Source organism: Protopterus annectens, chromosome 2.part2 (assembly GCF_019279795.1).
Source record: "Protopterus annectens isolate FY-2018-M chromosome 2.part2, PAN1.0, whole genome shotgun sequence".
Taxonomy (NCBI): domain Eukaryota; kingdom Metazoa; phylum Chordata; order Ceratodontiformes; family Protopteridae; genus Protopterus; species Protopterus annectens.
The window spans coordinates 764,320,239-764,347,085 of record NC_056730.1 but is presented as its reverse complement, the minus strand read 5'-3'; positions in this window follow the sequence as shown (position 1 = coordinate 764,347,085).

Below are 26,847 nucleotides of genomic sequence, written 5' to 3'. Positions count from 1 at the left end.
TTTAAATTTTGGCATACTATTACATTATAAAATTTGCAACTATTACATTATATATGGGACATATTAATGTCCTACAATCCTGGACATTTGCCCTTTGTAATGTTTTATGTCAGGACACACCTGCCCAGGGAGGGGCTGTCCCTCCTAATGTGGGACAGGTGGTAACCGTATGCCTACAGCTAGCTATACCCACACCTACCATAATGATCTACCTCCGAGTTGGCACTAACAGACACATGATGCGGACACACACACACACACACACACACACACACACACACACACATTACAGTCACATGGAGACACACATGGCACCCTCAACACACACATACACAGACTATGGTGCTCACAAACACAGTTGAACACAGTATCTACGTGGACTGCAACACCAGCAGCGGTAACTAAATGTCCCTTCATATCATCATACTATTACTCGCGGTTGTACTGTTCCGATACTGTGTTCTTTCGGACTTTCAGCCTCCTGGTTACGCATGTCGGAATGTTACACATTCCATAGTTGGCGGTATCCTATTTATTTGTACCTCCAAGTTTTTATGAATGTCATTGACCTACCTATATATATTTGCAGATATCGCTGACTCCGTATATATCAACATATATCACTCTATCGCCCTTTCTATCTGTATTATATATATGTATATATGTGTACATATATATATATATATATATATATATATATATATATATATATATATATATATGATGGGGAAAGTGACAGGCAAGCTACACCTTTCATTGTGTACTTGTTGGTGTATACTGTTTCCTGGACTCCGCACGTTTGTGTCTGTACCTGTCACATTACACACCTGCCGTAGGTTAGGGTTACCAGCTGTCCCACTCTGCGACGGACAGTCCCTCTTTGGGCAGTTGTGTCCTGCAAAATATTTCTGAACATGGCAAATGTCCTGGGATTTTAGAACATACTTATTTCCTATAGTTTATGTAATAGTTGCATATAACAGTTATTCTGTATTTGAACCGCCTATATGTTCTAGAAACAGAATAAGTAAGTAAACATTGCAAGAATGTGCTTTTATCTAGGCAAAACAGTGATGTTCTGAATTTCGTACTGGCCGGGTGTATGTGTCAGCCTGCAGACATCTGACGTATGTCCCACATTGGTCATTTGAAGAGGTGGCAACCCTACCATAGGTACATCTTGCCTAGCAATAGTGTTAGGTGATTCTATACATGATTGCGTGTTCTACACCTGGCAGTGGTCGTTTTACCCTTCAGAGCAGGCACTATTAGTACAGGGGTGAATAATGCTGGTTTCACCTGTTCTGGACATCATTAACCATGATCTGCACGATATTCGGAGTAGCTTATCCCTGTTTTGCACATATCCATATAGCCATATTTAAACGTCGCTTACCAGCAGTGGGTAATGCATATTCCTGGTAACATGTGCTAAACATGATCTGCTGACCTGCATCCGGCATGCATTACTCGTGCCTTCGGGATTACGCTACATCCCTTGCAGGATGTGGGACCGGGAACATGCATGGCGGTCACTGCATTTAACATATGGCCATCTGGGATTCGTACATGTGTTATGTCATTTTGTACGTGGAGTATACTACGGCTGTTACTCCATACTGCACTCACATGAGTCCAGTTAATGGTATGTCCATGTGATGTTTACTGGATGTGCTCCGGCATTGGGTATGTACATCTCAGTGTGCCACACACGATACTGTGTTATACCTTCAGATGACCATGGGTGGAGCATGCTGGGGTGACGAATACCTGTCATGGGTACACCCTATGCCTTGACACAACATCCATGATTATATTAGGTGGAGCCCCTCATTAACACAGCAGGGACTCTGTGCTGAGTGTGTGCAGAACAGTGCTTACACACATGTGCTCCCACGATTGCCTCTGCTCCTCTACACGACAGTTGGTTACTCGATGTTGTGGCGACAGCAGACACTGTTTGCCCCATTTGGTGTATGGCCTCTGACAGTCGGCCGTGAAACTACCGTTGTACCTGGGAACCTATACACACAGCACCACCATATGCTGATAGGCGCATGTACTGTTCAGGTGTTGACATTCCTTGTTCCAATAGCTGTTGTGTGTACAATGTTTGAGGGCTGCCTATATGGGATTCACACAGTGGGTCACCTATACATTACAATTTACAGGTGGTCGTGCTTGTGTGCCATCCATTTTACTGTGTGTGCAGGTGGAGAGGTGTGTCAGTCCATAGGGGCCTACACTGTCAGAGTATGTGCTATACGTTCCTTCTTTTCCAAGGTGTAGGCATATTGGGCACACCTCCATCTGCCTACTGGGGCTGGCACAGTGTGTTCATGGTCTGAATCCCTCTGTGCCTGTGATGGCCTTGGCAATTGCGGTGGGCTATGAGGGCCTTCACCATTTTGTCCCTGCTGCAGCTGTTTCTGCAGGATCATATTATGTAGCATGGCACATACTATGACAATGTGGGCACATGTGCCTGGAGAGTACTGCAAGGCTCCACCAGATGTGTCCAAGCACTGGAACCGTGATTTCAGCATCCCGAACACATGCTCTATGATGATTCTGGTTTGTGCGTGTGCCTCATTATGGCGTTCTTGCATGGGTGTGTGTGCATTTCTGATGGGAGTCATCATCCACGCCTCCCGTGCATAGCCAGCATCCCCCACAAGGTAGCCATGTGGGATGTCCCCCCTGACAAATACCTGATACAGCTGTGAGGCATGCCAGATATGGGAGTCATGGTAGCTTCCAGGGCTGCCAGCACACACATCCATGATAATGCCCTGGGCATTGCACACGACCTGGCAGTTGATGGAGTGGAATCTCTTGCGGTTTATGTAGCGCCTACCATGCTCACTGGGTGGTGACTTGATTTGTATGTGCGTGCAGTCTATCGTACCCAGTACCTCCAGGTAGTGTGCCACACGGTGGAAGTGACGCATATTGCTGGCCAACTCCTCCTGAGTTCGGGGGAAGTATATATGCTCATTAGCATGTGGTAACATGGCATCCAGAAACTGGTGTAGTACCCTGGATGCTGATGCCTGTGAGATCCCCATTATATCTCCAGTTGGCCTTTGAAAGGTACCTGTGGCTAGTATTCGCATGCTTACACATACCTCCGTGTCCACTGGGATGGGTTCCCCTCTGTTATTTCTGGTTCTCAGGCATGGTCAGCACAGCTCCACTATTTGCTGTAAGATGTCCCTGTCCACCCTGTAACACTCTACTATCTCCAGATCATGTAGCCCCTGGTAGGTTACCCTTGGTCTGAACACTCTTCTCCTCCTCCAGCGCCTGCGGTGGTTGTTAGCATCATCCTCCACAACACCGTCAGTCTCTAACACATGCTGATGAATCACAGCTATGGCAGCTCCCAACATGTACATTTTAAAAGTTCCCCATGTGTTTACACCTATGGTGCAGTGTTTGGGAATTCACAGGTGTGTGTAGGTTGCTTTCACACTTTATACTATTGTGCTGTGAACACCGATGATGTCATAGGGTGTGTATGTACGATCGTAGCTACAGGGTATCTTATGTGTTTTACTACCGGAACTACTATTGTGGTGCCTTTGGTGTTGAATTACATTTGGCTGCCGTGGATTACCTCTTGACCTTCCCTTACATTTCTGCACGTTCCACCTACCATTTTCTGGCATGCATCCAGCAGCCTGCTTTCATTTGTACTTTCCTAGACCAGGCGTATCTTGCGTAATGTGTGCTATTGCTGGTCTACTGTCGGTTTGCTTTGCTCTGCTATGACAGATCTCTTGTCTTTGCAGTCCAATGCCTCCCCTCCTTTCTTTGCATTCCGATGCCTCCCCTATCCTGTTTTGCAGGTTTCTGCGAGCAGACTTGACAGCTGCCGTCGACTGGCCGCCGTGAGTTGATTGCTCATTAGTACGCCAATTACCCTACTTCGGCATTTCCTTCTTTTCTTCCCCTGACCTTCCTGTTTTTGCTATTGTTCGTGCCGTGTGCATCCGCTTACTGGGTTTCGGGCACGTATTCATCCCCGTACACATGCGCTTTTGTGCATCATGTGTGCTGTCAACTAAATGATTCTATACCTTCCTCCCCACCCCTGTCCTGCAGCTTTGCTTAGCAATGGCCAGGCCAGTTTGCATTGCTCCAATGTGCTTGCTGCTACGGTGGCACACCCCTCTGCTGATGTCATGTATCTCCTCTGAGCCACTCCTCGGTATTATAGCGCTGCGCCATATGGTTCAACCTTCATCCGGCGGAACATTTGCGATTCAGTATTATCTGCCTCATTTGCATGGCATTGACTACTAATTCATAGTTACCACGCTGAACACTGTCACAGGCCCTTAGCAACCCTTGCACCTTGGTTGTGGTGTTCCATGCCTACCATTGTGTATTATGGTGTAAACCTGCTTTGTATTACATTGCGATTTTATGACATTTTTGTATATTTTCTTTATGTTCCAGTTTGCGCACACATGCCCTGTGGTTGTACTGTGCGTTACTGTGGACATGACATTAAATGTTTTTTAGGTGTTGTGCATCTTTTCTTATGCCATTGGCTGTGTATTTAGCCATTGACATATGTTAACTTTGTAATACATGAGTCTGGTCCGCTTCCATAGCTCCGATGTTCTGTTTGGGAAAATGTAAACCGTGTTTTTTGGTTTACATTTCCGTGGGCTTACACTGCACCTGCAACTCTTTGTGAATCACTATCTGCCTTCATTTGCATGGTGCGACACTGCGCATGGGGTGATTAGCATACCTATGCCGAGGGCTGCGCAGTTCTGGCGTACGCCTGTAGTGCACGTGGTATTGGATCGTACCTGAATTGCTCGATGGCCATATTTGGCATTATTCCACCTACGCTACGCCTGCGCCTGGCGCAAGCTTCATGAATCCCGGGGAATGTTTTTTATGATTCATGGTTAAAACAATTATTATGCTATAAAGTACTAAGAGAAAAACTATCTGTTAAAAGTATTGAGGTGATACAAGACAGGGAATAATAAGTCATATTATGTGATTTACTTATAGGATTGTCAGAACTGGTGAGTAAGTCAGGGGAGTCAGAGAGCTGAAGGAAATCAAGTTTAGTTACAAGGGAGATTTCAAAGGAAGTGCTTCCTTTGTTATAAAAGAATGCTGGAAAGCGTGGTATCTTCACGAGTATGACTAAAGAAAGAGAATGTGGTATATACCATAGCTTCTTTAATTACAGTTTATACAAGATGACTTCTAGAACATTTATCTGCTATTAAATAGAATAGGCAAGGAAGGAGTGAGTGGAATATTTTTGCAATAACACTTGTTCAGGCATGGGTAATACAGATCTTACACATGGCTAGTGTGTTTTGATCATTAGAGTGAAGTTCAAATGATACCCATGACTAAACATGAATTATTGCAATTATAGAACAGCTACATTTTGTAGTGGGTGTGGGAAATCTGAGTGATGAAATGTATATTAATTTGGAGTGAATGTGTTGATGCTTGTATACGTCACTGACATGTACCTTCTGGCACCTTGGAGTTTGTTTGTATTAATTTTATTTTACACTGTCGAAGTATGCAAGGAAAGGCTGAGGATTCCCTAGGATTCAAAGAAATGCTGACTGTTTGCACTAATTGCCCAATGTGAGTTGAACAAGAAGCTGAGAAAATGTGATTCAGAGACTGGTATTGCTGCATAGACACCTCATTTATCATATTATCACCATGTCTCTGAATCAAATACTAGCACTGTCAGGTCTGACTGTGCTAGTGTTCTAACTAGTGACCCATGTATCATGTTAACAAAGGTGCCCCGATGTGTATATACACACACACACACACACACACACACACACACACACACACACACACACACGCACACAAACACATGCACTTATCAACAAACAAGCCCACCCCACGGATTCACTTCTTAATTTCGAAATACCAAAATCCCAATGTTCAGAATATGGAATTCTGAACCTCAAGATCTTGGAATCTCAAAATTAAGAATCCCTCTCCAGAAGCAGTCACCACATCACAAAACATGTTTTTGCAGGAGGGCAAGCTCTCCTGCACCTCCACACACATTCTGCTACTTAAATATACCAATTCTGAGATTGCACTACAGCGAGGAAAAGGGAAATCTCCCATTCTGCGCTGTATGCTAATCTCCGTTCAGGATTCCGAAGTTTTAAAACTTTGATGATATGAACTTCAAAGCTTCAAAATTTTGTAAGGGACCCCCCCCCACACACACACACACACACACACTATCACACTGAATGAAACACTTAGTCATGTACTCACTTGCACAATCCAACACACATTTATTTTATTTGACATTTGTTTACCAGGAAAGTCCAACCTGGGCAGGTCCCCATTTTCAGTGCAATTAGCATATTACATTAGCTTACATTAGCTTATTACAGAGAACGATGAACATTTCCACATACAAGAAAGAATATATAGTAATGGATAGCACATTGTTTTTCCATATATTAGATGAAACATACTTGCACATTGATTACGGGCATTAAATATTACTAAGGAGACTATATACATGAGACGAGTAGGATTTACATTATAATGTACTTAGTATACATATCTTACAGTACAGGGTTGAGAGAGAGAGAGGAGGGGGAAAGTCAGATATAGAAAAGTAAGTGTTTATTAGTAAAATGTGGGGGTATGGACAGGGAAGAAGCAAAGGGAGAAATAAAAGTTAGGGTACTGTACATTGATAATAGTAGTGTAAGGTATAGATAAAAGAAGCAAGAAACTATCAGTTGTATTGATTAACTTGGTACAGAATGTGAGTATAGCCATATATTTTTTGATAGCTTTAAGAGAGTATATGAATGATTTGAGGGTGTGTCTGTCCTTATGGATGTGGGCATAGTGCTCCATATTGTAGCTATGAAGGGAGAATGCAGAGAATATCCTGCTGATTTTGTTGGTTTATGTACAGTGAGTTGAACTTAATTATTTGATAACAAGGGCCATTTAGGGAAGTGTTTCTGTAATATAGAATTTAAGGCTGGGCAGGTGGCTGAGTAATGAATGATTTTATGTGTGATGATTAGCTGAATATATTTTAGGTAGTTGGGTAGTTCCTGCCATTTAAGTGCAGTGGTGGGTACAGCAGTGAGAATTTTTGTCAAATGAGCTATTTTTTTGTAACATTATTCAAGATTTTGAGTAAGTGAGATTTAAAGATTAGTGAAGATGCGGGCTCCATAAAGAAGAGAAGGCAAAAGATAACTATTTGCAAGGGTGTATCTGGATGTGGAAGTGAGGAAGCTTCTAGCTCTGTAGAGTAAGTCTAGTTTTTGGTGTGTTTTTTGACGCTTTTGTATGACTAAGTCAAATTTAAGGTTGTTGTCTATGGTCATGCTTAATAGTTTTGTATTGGTTACCACTACTATTGTGGTATTATTGACAGTATATTTAAGTTGTGTTATTCATGAGACATTTAGGATAGGAAAGTAAAAGTTTGGTTTTCTTTGGTTTAAGTAGAAGCTGGGAATTTCACAACCATTTTTCAGTGTCAGTGAGGGATTCTTGTGTAATTTGATTGACGTCTGTATGGTTGTTGGAGTACATATAAGTGCTGAGTCGTTAGTGTATTGTATGAGAGAAGCATGTTGTGTGCAGGTGTAAAGAGAATTTGTAAGGATATTAAAGAGGAGAGGAGTAAGGATAGATCCTTGTAGGATGGCAGTGTTGGCAAGGAGAAAAGGTGGGAGCACCGATTGTCATTTCACTGATTGACATCTATCGGTGAGATAATTATTGAACCAGCTTAAGGTTTTTGGTGTTAGACCTAAGGCTGACATTTGCTCTAGACGTTTAGCATGGCTGACTGTATCAAAGGCCTTTTATAGGTCAAGGTATATGACAGAAACAAGGTGACCACTATCTCTGGCTTTGTTCACTGTATCTTTGAAAGATATTAGGGCTGTACTTGTGCTATGGGAGAGGTGAAAACCATGCTGAATTTAGCTTAGAAGTTTTTCTTGTTTGAGGTATTGTAAGAGTTGTTTGTGGATGCATTTTTCTAAGATTTTAGAGAGGGGGGCATAGGATAGCTAATTGTCTGAAATTAGTGATGTTTGTAAAAGTAGCACCGTTATGGTGGGGAATGATATGTGATTTTTTCCAGATTTTGGGGACATAGTTTTCCTGTATGGATCTATTTATGAGTATGGATATGGGGTAGCATGTGGTACTTTCTGTTATTTTAAGGAATTCACTGGGTAGATTATCTGCAGAGGCAGAGCAGATTTTTAATTTGCTTAAGAGGTTTTTTTATATACGCTGTAGATACTGGTTAAAGTATAAATGAGGAGGTAATAGTTGTTTGTTGTTTGTGATCTGCAGTAATATGACTGAAGTGTTTTGTAATAGATGCTATGCTTTCTACAAAGTAGGTATTAAGTTGTGTAGCAGTGTCCAGAGGTGTACTATTTTGACATGGATTGGGATTATATTTTTGTCCTGGTTGCAGTATGTTCTTGATGGTTGTCCAAAATTTATTGGGACTAGATTTACAGTTATTTTGGGGTTTGTGTAGTATTTTTTGTCAGAAAATATATATTTTTTGGCCTGATTATGAATACTGTTATACACAGCCCACTCTTGATCCACTACCTAATCTCCCACCCCCCATGCATCCACCCAGAGACACATATTCACACACACACACACACACACACACACACACACACACACACACACACACACACACACACACACACACAACTACAGCCTTAGTCATGCCCCCACAGACATGCACACATGCTTCTACAAATATATGCACACTAACATGAACCCTGACCCCCATATCATCTCTATTCTTACAAGCAAATTGAGTACTGCCATAGCAGTGAATGGTTAACTGTTGTGTTTTTTTATGGTGGTCACTTTTTACTCCTACAGTAAAGTTGTACTAAGCCAACTGATTCTCTAAATTACTTAGCTGAAAAAATTGAAAGCCATGGACATTTCTGGGGGAGAGCACATTGTTATTCAGCATTAGTCTCTCCCACAGACTTCTAAATTAACACATAGCTTTCCCTGTAAGACTACATTCACAATAGGCAAGCTAATTGCCCTGTCTTGTCTGTGTACATATTTTTAAATGCAAATGACTTGTTATTGTAGAATAAGAGATTATCTGATGAAAGGAATGTTAAGTAAATATTGCTTTATGCGAGATAAATGCCATTTTGAAACAAGTTACAGAGGGGTCTGCGCCAGGACAAGATGGGTTACATTTTTCTTTACATAAAAACATTACATTGGAGGAGATGTTGATACTCTATGATGTATGGCAAGAAATTCAGTTGGGTTAGTACAATAAGGAACAGATATATGGGATTTTGTCCGATATATTTGGACGCAAGATGATAAGGATGACTTAAAGAATTAGAGGCCTCTGTTTTTTTCTAATACAGATGGCAAATTGCTTATTATGATGTTACAACTAAGAATTACATCACTTTTAAAGAAGATTTGGAATTAGTGGTATACGGAATATGTAAGTGGAGCTAACTGCAGAGTTTAATTGTATTCATTACAGAAGTATTTGGTGAAAATGATGAAGGATCAAAATATTAATTGTTAGTAGGAGATATATCTTTGATGATGTAGTACTAGTTGTCTAATGCAGATTTTAGACATTTATATTGGTTAGGAGCTTGTTTAGAAATGTATGGACAGTTAATGAAATCTATATTTAAACTGTTAGTAAATGTATGGATAGAAAAAAGTATATGAAAGAAATCTGGCAATAGACAGGTGCATGCATTGAGCATTACTCTACTTAATTTGCAGATAAATGCAGTAGTGGTAGCAATAGTAAAATATGTGTCTAGTGATAAGAATGAGAAGCACTCAAACTGTACATTACTGGTTACAATGATCTATGCTGATGATGTGACATTACATTTCAAAGATAACAGAGTTTTAGATGTTAATGTTGATGTACGAAAAGACACTTTAAATTTGTTTCAAACTAAATAAAGTTAAGAGTAAGGGATGTGGGGATATAGTGGAAAAGGTAGGTATTGTGTTTTCAAAACAGAGCATGCAGGTATTGGAAATAACACATGGAAGGAAACTCTTTCTATTCTTGCTAGGAAAATGTTACCACAAAGATTTCACTTCCAACTCCATCATGACTAAGTATCATTTTCTGTGATCTTCTAAAAAATTGGATACTGCCTTGTAGAAGGAAGAGATGAAAACTGTCTTCATCAATTTTGCATTGTTAAAATTGGTGCTGAATCTATTAACCATCTTAGAAGAGTTCCTTTTTATAACATAAGCAATACTACTGTTCTTTACTCTTCCATTTGACAGGACATAGAGTTAAATGTATTGAGAAGATGTATGTGCACATTTTCATCTTTTTCAGTAAAAAGAAACTGAAACTACATTTTTGTTAATGGAAATAATTTTGATAATTCTTTTTTTAATTTTTGAAAAAGTAGAACTTACAACTACAGGGATTAGCCATGGAGCTGTTATGACATTATTTGCTGAGACCATTATTGCAAAACTAAAGGTAAATTCTTTGAGTAGTAGTTTTATTTAAAAAAAGATACACATTTCTGTTTTATAGATGATTTATTTATTGTGTAGCCACCTAAAGAGAGCAATTTAAATTAGTTTCTAATATATTTGAATTCTATGATACCCTTCCTTTCTTTCACATGGCAGTGGTTCAACAGACAAAGTAATTTCTTGGACACTAAAATATATGTTTATTTATTTTATTTAACATTTGTTAACTGGGAAAGTCCGACTTGGAACAAAGCCAATTTTCAGCAGAGGCCTGGGGAGAAAAGCTCCAAATGCTCCAAAATCTTCCATGTCATACCTCTCCATAAAGGAGACAGTTCCACTGAACTGCCAAGCTTTAGACCCATAACTATTCTGTCACCTCTAGCTAAAATTATGGAGAAGTGTGTACACATACAGCTCATGCACTACCTCGCATAGAACAAGTTGTTGTCCAACTTTCAGCATGGCTTTAAGTCACACCACAGTACTACTTCTGTCCTCCTCTCTTTCTCTAACGTCATTAACCACAACCGCAATAATAACAAACTATTCTCAGCACTCTTTCTACATCTATCCAAGGATTTTGACATGGTTGACCACAAAATGCTTATAAATACCTTGAAGGTCTTCTCCTTAAGCAACCATGCACTCCAATGGTTTCCGTCCTACCTGCAGGGTAGGCAACAGGCAGGACAAGCTGTCATCTCACCCATCCATCACATTAGGAGTCCCCCAGGGCTTGATACTAGGACCCCTTCTTTTCTCCATCTTTATCAACAACCTTCATTCAGTCATCCCAGATGCTACTTGCATTCAATATGCGGATGACTCCACCTTGATTTGTTCTGACACCTCATCAGCTACTCTATTCACATTAACCCAAAATACCTTCAATACAGTGAAAAAATGGCTCTCCTATCAATAGCTAATCCTAAACCCCAACAAAACTAAGCTGCTCCTCTTCACCCAACATGCAGGACCCCCCTGCCATCCTTCAGCATAACTGATAACAATGGCACTATCATCTCCTCAGAAGCCCAAACTAAACTACTGGGTGTAGTAGTTGATAACAACCTGATGTCTGATGCGCATATCAATCAAGCTATCAAAACCATTAATAAAGAACTTGGCTCTCTTTAGAGAATCAAACCTTTCCTTACCCGACTTGCTAGAACTGCAATTTCCCGTTTCCATCTACTATCAACACTTCTCTACACCTCATCTATATTCTCCAACTTAAACAAAACAGATAATAAACTATCATCCTGCTATAACCACATTGCCAGATTTGCTACTGGCACAGCCTAACGGACATACCACTATCACAACCTAAATCACCTAGGATGGCTTGAACTGCCTAGCCTACTGCAGTTAAACCAGTTAATAGTGTCACATAAAGTCCTTTACCAACCAGAAATACACCTGCACTCAAAAATTTTATCAGCCCCTGCACCAGCACCCGGCCACTGCAATCATTCACTAGACTCCTAGTTCAAACATACAAATCCAACTACTCAGCTGGGGACTCTGTTTGCCAACTCTGTTGGAAAAACATGGAACAGACTCACAGCTGACTTGACCCTAGAACCCTCACTAACTCAATTCAAAAACAAACTCAAGAAATACTTCAAAACTTATTGGTTATGTCCTTACACTAACCCCGACTAGTGACTTCTCTATTACTTGGGTGCCTTACCTTCAACTACTTCTAACTTTTTTCTACCACATAATTTCAGGAAGGGTCAATTGTATAACAGCTGCTCAATGTGTCTTAAAACTGAATGTAATGTTCTGCATGTATAACTTTGAAAATAATGTTATGTTTTGTAAAGTGTTTTATAATAAGTTAGTACTATATGTACTATATGCTGGTATTGCTTATGACTGTAATCTGCTTGAAACTAGCATTTACTAAATGTTCAATGTGTGTTATTATCTTGGAGCTTTTCTCCCCGGGCCTCCACTGAAAATTGACATATATCCAGTTGGACTATCCCGGTCAACAAATGTAAAATAAATAAATAAGTAAATGCATGACTTTTTAAGTTTCTGTTGAGGATGTTGATAGAAATTTAGGTTTTACAATGTTTAGATAACTCATATTTTCAAATGCATTTATTTGCATTAAAAGTTTGCATTGAAAATATTTTAAAACAAGTAGATTAAAAGGACACACAGTTTCCTTATTTAGGTTCACTACTTCTAATTTTTCTGATTAATTAATCAGACTGGAATTATTATTTATTGACAGAGGATATGAACATATTTTATAAGTGTTATATAAATATATGAAAGAAAATAGAATAGTTTATAGAAAATAATTGTAAATATGACACTATAGATATAATTTCCACAATCTTTTCCACAACACAGCGTGGCAAAGTGGATTTAAAAAAATACTGTTACTTACAGTTTGTATGTAAAATGTATCAGTGTATTTACTTCTAACAGCTATAAAGTAACCAAATGACTTGTAGTTGTACATAAGGTTTTGGAAAGTGAACTTACACTTGTAGATAATATGATTAAAAAAGATTAAGACAATCCCCAGGATTCATGAAGCTTGCGCCAGGTGCAGGAGTAGCATTGGCGTTCTAACACCAAATATGGCCGCCGAGCGATCCAGGTACAAGCTGTTCCCATGTGCACCACCTGCGTATGCTACGCCCACACAACTCCCAGGCCCCAGATGCTAATTACCCCATGTCCAGCAGTGTAGCATGCAAATGAAGGTATGTAGCAATCCAGGAAGTGGTACAGGCATAGTGTAAGCATGCAGAAATGTAAACCGTAGAAAACAGTTTACATTTTTGCAAACATAAAATCAGAGCCATGACAGCCAACCAAAAACATTTATTATATTGTTAATATATGCCAATGGCTAAATATATAGCCATTGCCATAAAGAAAATGTACAAAATATAAAATTAACATTTACTATATATTGTCGCACTATCGTGACTTGGAAGCGCAGGGCAGCAGTGCACAAAGGGGATTGCAAGGAAAATATAAAAATATAGAATAAAACTGCAATGAAACACATATCACGATTTCCCCATAATAGTCAATGGCAGGCATGCTACACCATACTATGGCGCAAGGGTTGCTAAAGAGCTGTGACAGTATTATGCGTGGTAGCTAGGAATTAGTAGGCAACGCCATGCAAATGAGAAGAGTAAAAGTGAATCACAGATTCTCTTCTGGTGTATGGATGCACCTCACAGCGTAGCATTATAACACTGAGGTGTGCCCTTGAGATAAAGAGGACATCAAGAGAGGGGTGTGTTGCCTTTGCTGTAAGCACATTGGAGCATTGCTAAACTGGTTTGCCCCTAGCTAGGCAAAGCTGCAGAATAGGGGTGTGTTGAACTGGCCATAGCTATGCTTAGCTGAGAGTACACAAGGTAACCAAGTATGCATGTGAACGGAGATGAAAACGTGCATAATCCCGATAAATGGGTTTGCGAGGTGCGCACTGCAGCTGAAACAGGAAAGATATAGGAAAGAAATAAGGAAATGCTGCAGCAGTGAAATTGGAGTGCAAATGACTAATTAACACCTAGGATCCTGCAGTGGGCCATTGACAACAGCTAATAAGACTGCAAGCAGCTACCTGCAGAACAGTAAAGGGGAGTTACTGTACTGCAAAGAAAACAGTAAAGTGTCAAAGCAGAACAAAGCCAATTTGCAGTATATCAGCTATAAGACACATTTTGCCATGACTGGGTAGGGAAAGTACAAAACAAGAAAGACAGCAGGTGGATGCATGCCTGATAATGGAAGGGAATCCAGGTTTAAAAGTGAATTAAAGGGCAACAGATTAATCAAGGCAGGCAAGCATATCTCCACAGTAAAGGCCCACACTTACAGTACTCATTATAAACCCCATAATTAAGACATGCTGCAGCTGAAATAGCTCAAACACACCCACTGACATAAGCAGAATCCATAGCGCAATAGTATAAAGTGTGAAAGCACCTCACATGCATTTGTGTATTCCCATACACTCTGCACCAGTGGTGTATACAGAAGGGGAACTTTTAGTATGTACATGTTAGGGGCTGCCATAGCTTTGATCCACCAGCATGTGTTGGAGACTGAAGGTGGTGTGGAAGATGATGCACATGACCACCTCAGGCACCAGAGGAGGAGGAGAGTGTTCAGACCAATGGTAACCTACCAGAGGCTACATGATCTGGAGATAGTAGAGCATTACAGGGTGGACAGGGACATCCTACAGCAACTTGTGGAGCTGTGCCGGCTGTGCTTCAGAGCCAGAACAAACAGAGGGGAACCCAGCCCAGTGGATACGAAGGTATGTGTAAGCCTGAGAATACTAGCTACAGGTACTTTTCAAAGACCAACTGGGGATATCATGGGGATCTCACAGGCATCAGCATCCAGGGTACTACACCAGGTCCTGGATGCCATGTTACCACATGCCAATGAGCACATATTCTTCCCCTAATGCAGGAGGAGTTGGCCAGCAATATGAGTCTCTTCCACCATGTGGCAGAATACCCGGAGGTACTGGGTGCAATAGACTGCATGCACATACACATCAATTCACCACCCAGTGATCAGGGTAGTCACTCCATAAACCACAAGGGATACCCCTCCATCAACTGCCAGGTTGTGTGCAATGCCCAGGGCATTATCATGGATGTGTGTGCTGGCAGCCCTGGAAGCTATCACGACTCCAACATCTGGCATGCCTCACAACTGTATCATTTATTTGTCAGGGGCGACATCCCAAATGGCCACCTGGTGGGGGATGCTGGCTATGCACTGGAACCATGGATGATGACTCCCATCAGAAATGCACACACACCCATGCAGGAACGCCATAATGAGGCACATGCACAAACCAGAATCATCATAGAGCGTGTGTTTGGGATGCTGAAATCACAGTTCAGTTGCTTACACATATCTGGTGGAGCCTTGTTGTACTCTCCAGGCACGTGTGCCCACATCTTCATAGTATGCGCCATGCTACACAATATGATCCTGCAGAAACAGCTGCAGCAGGGACAGAATGGTGAAGGCCCTCACAGCCCACCACCATTGCCAAGGGCCCCACAGGCACAGAGGTACTCAGACCATGAACACACTGAGCCAGCCCCAGTAGGCAGATGGAGGCATGCCCCGTATGCCCATGCCTTGGCAAAGAGGGAACGTATAGCACACACACTGACAGTGTAGGCACCTAGGGACTGACACCTTTCTCCACCTGCACACACAGTAAAAATGGATGGCACACACACAAGACTACCTGTAAATTGTCATGTATAGGCAGTCTACTGTGTGCATCCAACATAGGCAACCCTCAACTATTGCACACACAACTGCCATTGGCACAAGGTAAGTCAATACCTGAACAGTAAATTAAGCTATCAGCATGTGCTGATACTGTATTTATAGATTCATAGGTAGGTACTTGGACAACTGCCAGAAGCCATTCATAAGCCCAGCCAAAATGTGTCAGCTTTTGCCACCCCATTGATTCATTAACTATCCCTCTGTGGAACAGAGCCAGTGGTGGGATCCCTGGGGTGCATCTACTGTTCCCCCATCCACTCTTCAAGGTTTCTCTTGCAGAGTGTTAGTGAGGGGCTCTGCATAATGTAGTTAGGGATGTTGATCCAAAGTACAGGGAGTGTCTGTGACAGGAATCTGTCCCTCCAGCATCAACACTTTATTGTTGTGGCAAGGTTCAGCTCACTACAGTGTCTGGCTCACTGTGACATGGATTCCCATAGGTGGAGCATATCCATTAAGCCTGAGTTTGACATGGCTTTGTTGGCCAGCAGAGATCATCTCTGGGTAAATGAGATGCCACTGAGTAAAGCAGAAGTTTATTCAGTCTGGCTGCATAGGCCATATGTTGGAGGCCAGTATTCCCCTTAGCGAGGTACATTTGTGGACCTCCCAGCTGTTGGAAGTATCCTCTGAGGTACATCCAAATGGCTTATTATACCCTATGATGGGACTGATGAGTGATGAGTAAAGGGGCACTATAACCACAGTAGGTCTAGATGGGGAATCCTTTAGTAATCAGATGGCCTACATAGAAGGATGTCATAACTACTGTGGAGATATGATTGTCAAAGGGGAGATCACTATCTACCTTAGTCCCCAGATACCCCATTCCCTCGTCCATATTAAACTGGCTGCCACTTATGTGTTAATATGTGAGTGCTTAATATTCCACAATGGAATGACCATGCAGTTAGTGGCACTTGGCTGGAGGCTGTGACGTTGACACCCTGTGATGGTCTCTGTGAGGTCCCTTGAGGGATGTCTGTGTCAGCTGGACTATCAATCATAGCTCCCAGTTTGCAGTCATTGCCAAACATGGTCTGCCATAGTCCACCTGTGTTTTTCTGTAACTCTGAGAAGTATATTCCAAACAGTAGGGCTCCCCGGACTGAGTCCTGTGGGACACCAGTTGTGACTGGTCAAGAGTTGGACCTGGAGACTACTAGTCTTACCATGTGGGTTCTGTGTGTAAGCTTGTTGGCAACCCATCCTGTGATGTATGGGTGCATGTACAGGCTGGAGTGTTTATCAATAATACCTGAGTGGGGCATGGTGTCAAAAGCCTTGGCGAGGTCCAGGTAGTATGTGTGAATCCCCTACCCCATCATCTAACATCTTGGTGACTGTATGTAAGGCATCAAACAGGTTCAGTAGGCATGTAGCTTAGTAGTTCAATCTCAGCCTTACTACAGGATATGTGCCCAAAGAGTGGCGTACAGCAACAGTGGTCCCTCTCCATAAAGGTGGTGCCTCAACGGATCCTGGAAACTATCGCCCCATAAGCCTGACTAGCTTGGTCTGCAAAGCTATGGAAAGGATCATCATGGACCTCATAATTAAAGATATTGGGGACCTACAAACACTGGATCCTACCCAGTTCGGCTTTGTTAAGGGCAGATCCTGCCTCTTAAACCTGGTTGATTTCTTTGAAACAGTCACCAAGGCCATTGACGAGGGGAAGGTGGTCCACACAGCCTACCTGGACCTCGCAAAAGCCTTCGATACAATACCCCACTCGGGCATTATAGATAAGCTCACCAGCTTAAATATAAACCCTATGTCACTAGATGGATTGCAAACTGGCTCAAGGACAGAACCCACATGGTTAGAATTGCTGGAGCCATGTCAGACTCCAAACCAGTTACAAGTGGTGTCCCACAAGGCTCAGTCCTGGGACCTCTTGTTCGGTATATATTTCTCGGCGGTACAGGCCAACACGGAAGGACTGTGGCTGACCAAGTTCGCAGATGACTGCAAACTGGGCGCCATAATCGACTCTCCAGCTGACACAAGCATCCTCCAAAAGGGCCTCATGGAAACAGACAACTGGTGCCAGAGCCATGGCCTCAAGCTAAATGCCAAAAGTGTATAGTCATCCCTTTGGCAAAAACAAAGTGCCCACAAATTACCACATAGGTGGTAATCCATTAAGTACAGAAGAAGTAATTAGGGACCTGGGGACCCAAGCTGATAGCAATCTCTCATTTGACAACCACGTGGCCAAAGTGGTTAGAAAAACATTTTATATAGCCCACCTAATCATGAAGGGATTCACATCTAGATCAGGGAGGTCATCGTGCCTCTTTACTCATCCCTCATCAGGCCCATAATTGAGTACAATGCCCCTTTGGGATGTACCTTACCAGACACCTGCAGCAACTGGAAAGACCCCAAAAGTACCTCACCAAGAGGATCAAAGGGCTCAAACAGATGCCATATGCTGCCCGGTTAAAGAAACTCCAGTTCTACTCAGTGGCATACCGCCTGTTCAGAGGCGATCTGTGCCTGACGATAAAGCCATGTCCAACCGAATTAATGGACATGCTGCACCTCAGAAAATCCAAATCCCATCGAGCTACGCCGAGAGACTTGAACCTCAGCACTGAAATAAATAGGACATGTTGGAGGGACAGATTCATAACCCAGAGGCTCCCTTCACTCTGGAATAAAATCCCAGTCCAGGTTAGGCAGAGTCCCTCATTGACTCTCTTCAAGAGGAATCTTGATGAGTGGATGGGAGATCGTAGGTTTACCCCGGGTATCACTTCTGTGTCACTGTTAGACAGAGGCACAGTATACTAACCTCGAAAAAGGGCATAGCAAAATAAATTTAAAATGGGTGGTGAAAGCCAAACACATTCTGGCTAGGCTTATAAATGCCTTAGGGCAGATAGCCTAGTATGAACCTATGAACCTATGAACTGCACTCAACCAAGCCGACCTCGGTTGGGTCACCTGTTCGGAGGTTACCAATGTCTTTGTTAATGAGTGCCATGAGGATGCGATCCATACTATTGCATACCAGGCTAGTCAGGCTTATAGGGTGGTTGTTACCATGGTCAGTTGTGATTCCACCTCGATGGAGTGGAATAACTGTTGCCACATGCCATTGTATGGGCATGTAGCCTGTGGAGAGGCTGAGGTTGGAAAGCTTCATTATGTGGGGGGTCAGGTTGTCTTGTACAGTTTGCAAGATGCAGTCTGGGACAACATCTGCCTCCATTGATGCTGTGTTCTGCTGTTAGAGAGGGCCATTTCCACCTGTGTGTCTCTGATGTGTGGGATACTGTACCTTTCAGGTAGTGTTGTGGGCTCTTTAGGGGGGTGAATTATGCACTGAATGTATCTGCAAGGATGTTGACGATATCAGTAGGGTCAGCATATTTTGTGCTTTATTTCACCGGCACAGTGCAAATTTGTGTGTCACCACTTAGGTCCTTGACATAGCCAATGAAGGTTTTGTGGGTATCTTTCAAATCCTTGCGTATTCTCCTGCTGATGTTAGCTTTGGATGATGTCATGAGGGACCTACGTATCATACTAATAATGATCACGGATGTCTGCCCTTCATGGGATTTGCTGTTTGTCTGGAACACCGTCCTACTTCTGTAGTATAGCCTGTTTATTGCAGAGGTCCACCAGACTGGTGTCCTTGTCTAGGAGGAGTGAGTCTTAGTTTACCAGTGATGACATGACCCTTACATCCATGTAGGTGCTTATAGACTGCATTTGAAAATCTATCTGTATCTTGAGCAGTGTTTCCCCTTAGCATGGGGGCTGTAAACCCCCCCCACCTCTGTCACTAGTATTGTAAATTTAGCTGTAGGAAAGGTATACACTGTGGTATCTGTGGGTGGGGAAGATGCTTGGGTGGGGAAACAGTGAATAGTTCATTGTCAGATCGAACCAGTGACCGGTTAACCTCCACTGCGGTTCACCTGTTGCCCATGTTGGTGATGATCACTTATAGTATGTTTCCACCCCTCTTTAGGGAGGTTACCACCTGATACAGGGCATATGAGGTGATAAATTCCAGGAAGCGCTGGGCCTGGAAGTAAGTACTGGAGTAAGTTTCCCAGTTAATGGTGTGGTAGTTGACATCGACCAATGCCAGAGTGTGCGTTAGGACTATCATGTTCTCCACTGTCTCCAGGTAGGTGGAGTGGTGGTCCTGGGTCATGGAGGGTGATCCGTAGCAGGCCACAGTTTACATTGCAGTTGTGTCTGATGTTAGCTGCACATGGATGATCTCAGAGGTATCATGCTGCCCCACTAACCTGGAGGTGTAGGTATCCCTGACGAATATGGATACACCTCCTCCATGTCTGTGTCAGTCCATGTTCTGGAGCTGAAATGTGTGGTATAGGTTGTAGTCTGGTAGTGCTGGTGTGCTCTCAGGAGCCTTAAGACAGATCTCAGTTACTACACAGATGTTGATGTTGTCCATCCTGAGGAGTGCTGTGAGTGCATGCATGTAGTGATCACAACCCCTGGTGTTGAGTAGCATAACCCTCATTGATTCTGCTATTGTGCTGCTTACGGAGATGGTATTCACCTTTGAGACTCTCCTAAATAAGGCACCATGGGGGCGCCAATAGCCTTGACCAGTATTCCAAAGCCTAAGGCTGACACATAGGCCGGTATGGTATTGTTGCATGCATGTTCCCCATCTGTGCTTGTTTTTCATCTCTCCTGTAGGTAACCTACTTGTAAGCAATAGAAAGCCTTAAACCTATACAAGTCTTCTAGCTTCCAAGATAGGCTTTTGGAATGACTAAGTATCAGTGTTCTGTATGTTCTTGCTGTACTTAACTGTTTCCTGACTACATGGAGATTTCTCACTGCATATTGTGGTCTGAAGGTCTGTTTATTCACATATTATGGCTGTGATGGCCTGCACCTTAGAGGTTCACAGATAGCCTACTAGCTATCTGCCTAAGGGCAATTAGAAGTATAGCTACAGTGTATTGGCTTTCTCCACACCACTGATGAGCCTCTGTATTGCATAGCCAATGAAGCAATTCCAGGCAGAGTTGCTGGAAGCTGTTGAAGACTAGGGTTGTGGAGGGTAATAGGGGCACTTGGTGATCTAAAGAGGACATGTTAATGCGACAATTCAACACCATTCAATTTCCCCAACAGGTCTCGCAGCTATCAAATTGGACAGTCCCCCCACCCCCTGGCTGTATGGTTCTGGAACACATGATCACAGGGGTGTATATTCTGTTACCCATTCATACAACAAGGTTTCCCTTGAAGTGTGTCCGTGAGGGGCTATGCCTAATGTAGTTAAGAATGTTATGTATTGTCTCACGGTACATTTGCTATATGTTTTTATTACAAGAGTAAGTGAAGCTCAGTGGGTTTGGGGGCCTCTGCTTTTTGCTTAGCCTAGCTTACACAAAGAAGTCATCTAAATAGGAAATAGGCAGAAGCAACATTAATGTCAACAGTGTAATGGTTACAGCATCTGCATAGTATCTGTGCATTCAAGGTCCCAATCCCGATAAAGGCAGGGATGTTTATCATGTTCAAAAGTATACCTTAACCATAGCTTGCATATATAGGTAGTAATCGTCTGTATAATAAACATTCAAAACACCCATATAAACCCATGTGTGCTGGAGAGTACAGTCAACAGAGAATTTAATGTTATGTAAGCACATAGTGAGATGTTACTTCACTGACATGTATATATCTTGAGTAGTTAGCGGATGTGGCCGTGTTTGCGCTCAGGTTATACGTTACAAAGATTGTTTAACTGTGTTTAACCGCTGCTATAATGTCATACAAACACTTTTAAACATGCTTACAACTGCTTAAATGAGCCTTATTCTGGAGTAAAAAGCATTTGTAAAGCATTGCAGGTGTTGAACCCTGGACCATGCACACTATAGTCATGAGACTTACCAATAAGCCGTCTGAGGTGTATATATGTTTCACACTCCTGAGTCTACACCTTATACCATATGCATTCCACTGTAATGATCACAAATGGGACAGTCACTTTGTGTACATATGTACAGTACATTGTAATGTACTGTAGTTTGTGAACCAACACATTCCAGTCTACATATGTATTATTGTTACAAATTAATATGAAATATAAATATATATATATATATATATATATATATATATATATATATATATATATAGATATATATATATATATATAAAATATGCATGTCATTGATGTTTGCACACACACACAAATATATATATATATATATATATATATATATATATATATATATATATATATATATATATATATATATATATATATATATATATATATATATATATATATATATATATGCATATATATTATACAGTTACATCAATAGCCATATATATAAACATCTATGAACACACTTCGTGACACAGAAGCACTCCAAAGGAATTGGAGTGTACACAAAACACATGCAGCTCTGGTATTATAACTACTAATATTAATCTAATTCACCATAGAAGGGATGGTTGTTGTGTATGTGAAGATTGGGGTGGGGGAGGAATGATGGGTAATGAAATCATGCATCAAGGAGGGCCTGGGTCGGATGTTCAATAAGTGAACTGGAGGGGTATACATGGAGTATGGGGACAATATAAAAAGGACACAAAACATGAACCTTTCTCATTCATAATACACCCTGTCATGTCACATTGCAACACCTAATTTCATAAACATATAAACATTAACATATATCAGACATATGTACACCAACTGACTGTCACATTTGTTTTCAGTAGTGAGGAATGCCTATAATAAAATGTATATTCTAAACACCATAACATTTGTACATATCTCAGATGCCTTAGTGATAAAGTTAGTGACTGTGGTGTGCATGGTCCTGGGTTCAAGACCTGCAAGGGCTGTTAAGTTATTTTGAGGGCCAGAATAAGGGCTGTTGGATGCAGGTGGATTAAAACACTCTTAAGCAGTTGTAAGCGGGTTTCCTCAGGTTTGTGCGATGGTAAGCAGTACTGAAACACGGCAAACGGAGAAACACTTCACAGGTTTATCCTTTGCTTAACGTCACGCAGACCACAGGCAAACCTGCTTATAACCACTTAAATGTGCATTATTCACCATTTCCCTACCAGTGCCCACTCTGAGAGGTAAAATAATAACACCTTCCAGGATTAGAACCCACAACCATGTACTCCATCCTCAGAATAACCTAACACTAAGCTACCTGGGATGTACCTATCCCAGTTCTGTATGCAGACAGGTTAAAACACAAAAGGAAGGAATATGTTGAAATAGGACAACCCACCATGTACCCAATGAAAGGTGTATGCTCATGCTCATATATATATATATATATATATATATATATATATATATATATATATATATATATATATATATATATATATATATAAATAGAGAGAGAGAGATACATAGAGACATGTCGATATATACAGATATACATATATATGTAGATATATAGATAGGTTAAAAACATCTACACATCTATGGAGGTTCAGGTAAATGTATTCAATAATATATATATATATATATACATATATACACACACACACACACACACACACACACACATATATATATATATATATATATATATATATATATATATATATATGGGTCTATCTGACAACGTCGAAAGGTCAGAACGCCGACAACGAGAACACCGACGCCAGAAGATCGAAATGTGAGAAGACCGACGGATCAAAACCCCGACGCTGAGAACACCAACATGGGAAAAGGCTGTGTAAGTATGCGGTAGTGACGGACGTTAGGGTGCGAGTAAGGTAAGTGTGCGATTGTGATAGTCTGTGGGTTAGGGGCAGGTTAAGTGAGTTAGGGTTAGGGCGCGGGTTAGGTAAGTGTGCGATTGTGATAGTCTGTGGGTTAGGGGCGGGTTAAGTGAGTTAGGGTTAGGGCGCGGGTTAGGTGAGTGTGTGATAGTGGCGGACCTTAGGGTTAGGGTTTGGGTTAAGGTTGTAGGTAGTTGTGTATGTGAGGTTTATTGTTGGTTTGTAAGGATTTTGGTGTGCTTGTGTTGTGTGTGTGCTTTTTGGACAGGGGATTCATTTTGTTTGTTGATTGTCGGGATTATGGTGTGTCGGGCATGTGAGGTTTCGTGTTTGTGAAATGTCGGTTATGTGGTGTCGGTGATTTTGTTGTCGGTGTTGTGGCGTGTCGGTGTTGTCAGGTAGATCCATATATATATATATATATATATATATATATATATATATATATATATATATACATATATACATGTGTATAGACAGTATCCAAAGTGTTCATATCTGAGTATAACATGGACCATTGCAATCGCACATTCCGCCCCCCCCAAACAATATGAACATAACATATGAAGAGTATATGCCAATACACTATTACAAATATGTTCTATGGACACAGTCACCAACACAACTGCAATGGCTGCAAATATCCATGACAGAAATACACAGACAGCTTTCATTTTGCAAACCATTATTACATTCTGATGTATTGCCAAAAGGATTCAAGGACTAACAGTACCTGCATGCTATACCAGAAGCATTTAACAGTGCCTTAATGAATCAGCCTGAAATTACCATAGTATTAGTCCACTAAGGGATAGGTGTTCACATAGGGAAAGAACACCCACACACATATAGACGTTGTATAAAAGGGGTTCCTACACACCTGTATGTATGTGCTATGTACACCCAACAGCATCTACCCCACAACCAAAATAATTACATCAATACATACTGTCATACCATGACCAATTATTTAATTACTGTACAACATCTGCTTAACCCTTAGCATACCTGAACACAGACACACTAACATGGCTCTATGTGAAATAGTTGCTGTTATACAATTGAACAGCTGCTGATGTAACAGGCTTTGTATGGACTAATCCCGATTCAGAGGGTTGAAAGGTTCGTTCACCAGGAAGTGTTACCGAGTACTGATTATCAGCACAGTATGATACACAGTAACACCAAACTGTCTGGTACCACACTGCAAACCCCCTAACATTATATGCATAGCTATGCAGCCTTGAGCTGGTAAACAACCTGGCCAGACTGAAAGATATGCAGAAATATTAGGTACAGACAAACCCTGCACAAGTAGCAATGTTCAGAAATATAACAGCAGTACTCACATTTAGACCAAATCCTCTAGGCATTACACATAATATATTACTGTTTGTCTCCATACAGCTGTTGCAATAGATTCCAAACAACACTTCCAGGCTGTCTTCCTCACAGGTAAGGCAAAGAGACAATGCCCAAGTGGAGTACTCAATTATACTCCACTGTTTTATTTATTTATTTTATTTTACATTTGTTGACCGGGCTAGTCCAGCTGGATATATGTCCATTTTCAGTGGAGGCCCGGGGAGAAAAGCTCCACAAATTACAACAACATAAAAGGTCAAGACAAAGACAATAACAGTATAATTTGGTACATAAGTTTTAACAATTATAGTACAAGCCTAAGATTATACATTTTATATTTCAGTAGGAAAAAGGAAAAAATTATCTAAGAATAGATGAATAAGACTAATACATTTGTATTAGAAATGGTGTAGTACAAATCTTTATAACATATTACAAAATTAGATACACCTAGTAATTTATGATAAGAGATACTGAGGTCTCACAAAACCTAAGAAAGAAAAACACTAGAGATCAATAGAGTATAGAAGAACAGCAAACAAGGATGGATTTCTAGTGTTATTTAACACATAGGTTGTGATACTATATGAAGGTGTTTGATCATTCCACTGTATATACTTATTTACATGAGAAAAAATCCTAAGGAAGGTTAAGCTCACTAAAAATTAGTGAGACAACACAAGATCATGATAGGCTAGGAATTGTGGTTGTCTAGTTAATAGTTAGGTACTTAGTCTGGGTTAACACAGGGGCATAGCCAGTGTGATTTGAGGTAGGGTTTAAGCTTGCTTTTAAATAAGCTGACAGAGGATATTGAGGTTGTCATATGTGTTGCCATAGCATTGGCTAAGGCAGTAGCAGCGCAGCTGATGTGCATGTAATTAGCTACTTAGGAACACCAATTGGTTATCGGGATAGCACATGTTACTGATCTGTAACTATAAAAGGTTGCCTTGTCACACATTCAAACCATCTGTATCTACCTGTAGGACAGTACAAAACACTGAAAGACGAACCGAAAACTAGTATTATACTAGTCAATAATACCTCCAATTACTAAGAAGGTATGTATAACATGTAGTATGTCTGTGTATGTAGTACCTGTTCTGTAAGAATTACAGTGTAATCAATGAATATAGTGGAAATAGCTATCTTGTAGTGATGTATTGTTGAGCAGTAGTAATGCTTGTAGTATTCTATGTGTGTACTGCTGTAGGTCACAAGGCAAACTCTGCATATACCGCAAGGGATGATATGGGCTTGGCACTCACCAATTCGCTTTCAGCCACTGTCAGTGTCAGTATTGTTCCAACAAGTATGTGCTACAAGAGGGGATAGTATATGTCGATATATTGTAACAGTCGACATATGTATGGGTGTATAAGTAAGATGAACATGTCAAAGGTGGGCTTTCTGTGCAAATATGGTGTGCATTGTGGGATATTGTGCCAATAACTGTGTACTGTACAGTATTTTAGGCAGATCTGTATTCCATTCTACATAGCAGTTCTGTTATGATATGTAAACAGTAGTTACGTCTATTGGCAATTACAATACTCAGTAACAGGATACATATCATTTGTATTTATCTCACAGTTTAGCAGCATGATAGCAAAGATAATTGGAAGAGCTAGGTAACTATCCATGCACATAACACATGTAATATCCACCTCTCTAGTATCATTTGCAAGCAATAACAGCTGTGCATGTTTATATGTTATGCAAATGTGTAGTGACCCTTGTTACAGGGCTGGACTTCTCTAGTATCATTTGCAAGCAATAACAGCTGTGCATGTGTACATGCTATGCATATGTGCA